Genomic DNA, 1804 nt, shown 5'->3' with positions numbered 1-1804 from the left:
TATCAATGGATTCAACCTACTCACTCTAATGTGTACTTTAAGCCCCCAGATTTGGAACTCATTAAGGGAGAAGGACAGGGAAATACGAAGAGGAAATAGCTCCTTGGCTCCAGAAAGCAAGTGTAATTTCAAAACATGACATGATCATGCTGAAATAACAATAGGGCCAAATTACAAAAACTATTGTTGGCCATCTTGTGATCTATTAAGCATCAAAATAAGAAAAATGTTGGTATTCAGTTACAATGGTTTGTTAAGCAGGGACAATTTCGGCACCCAGGAGACATTGGCAATATCTGAAGGCATTTTTGATTGTCACAATTAAGGGGAATGCTACTGGTACCTAATGAGTAGAGGCCAGGGACACTGTTAAACATCCAATAACGCACAGTACAGCCCTCATCAAAAAAAAGAATTTGCCATCTAAAATTTCAACTATGCCAAGGTTGGGAGACTCAATGAACTGAAACAAATTCAGACTATAAAGATACTCCATAAGGATGAAAACTATATAAATGTAAAGAGCAGAAGGTTGTATGCAAAAGAGTAAGTTTAATGCGTTTTTGAAACTGGTTTTCACATGTGAGCAGACTAGCATATCTGAGTGTGCTGTTTTCGGGGTTTTGTTGGTTTTTGTTAACAATATGCATGACAATCGACATTTAGTGTTTGTTAACTGTGTGATAGAGAGGAAGAGTCATGAGTAAGCCAATCTGAATCAGAAAACCAATAATTCTATTATAAACTGGAGAGTGGTCAGCAGAGATAATCACAAAAACTATCAGGTAGAAACAGGGTTTAGTGGTGGATTCCAAGATAGTAGTTTAACCAAATTTCCACAAAAGTGAGTTAACTATATACAGTCTAGTCTACTTTGGAAGGGAAATATTTGTATGACTCTACTAATTTATGATGAAATAAAAAACTATCTGAGATGTCTGTAGCCATGACTTGATGGATAAGAGAGTAAAACAGGGAAGGCACACACACACACAAAAAATGATATCCCAAAGTCTCATGAAATAGCTCATGATCTTTTACTCAAAGGAGAAAGCCAGATCAATCAGTGCAGACTTGGTACTGAATCCCCATAGGATGGAACCATGTCTTGTTTTCAGATCAATAATTCATTAGTTAAATAGGAACATACAATCATGGCTTGAGAGAATATTAATATTTGGGGGTCTGTTAGGTTATTTTAACAATTTTTTTTAACAAAAAAAGCAAGGGGAGGAATATAAATGCCTATTGTGTAAACCCACAAATCCAGGGTGTCAATATCTTTGTAATGGTTTAAGTGTTGGTGTAATAATAAGATTTGTGGTCATTTATTCTGTGTATATTTGATCTATTTTAAGGAGTGTCAGCATTTAAAAGATCTTTTATATCAGATTCCTACTTTTATTAAAATTCAAAACTTGCCTATATTCTAATTAATTTTGGATTGTTAGTGAATTGGATTTCTAAATGTTTATTTTGATTCATTAAAAATGTAAGTGGTAAAAATTTTTGCAATCTACTCATCTGACAAAGGGCTAATTTCCAGAATCTACAAAGAACTCAAACAAATATACAAGAAAAAAACAAACAACCCCATCAAAAAGTGGGGAAAGGATATGAACAGACATTTCTCAAAAGAAGACATTCATACAGCCAACAGACACATGAAAAAATGCTCATCATCACTCGCCATCAGAGAAATGCAAATCAAAACCACAATGAGATACCATCTCACACCAGTTAGAATGGCAATCATTAAAAAATCAGGAAACAACAGGTGTTGGAGAGGATGTGGAGAAATAGG

Source organism: Piliocolobus tephrosceles, chromosome 3 (genome assembly GCF_002776525.5).
Source record: "Piliocolobus tephrosceles isolate RC106 chromosome 3, ASM277652v3, whole genome shotgun sequence".
In the NCBI taxonomy this organism is placed as follows: domain Eukaryota; kingdom Metazoa; phylum Chordata; class Mammalia; order Primates; family Cercopithecidae; genus Piliocolobus; species Piliocolobus tephrosceles.
The sequence above is the reverse complement of the archived record's forward strand: the minus strand, read 5'-3'. Positions refer to the sequence as shown.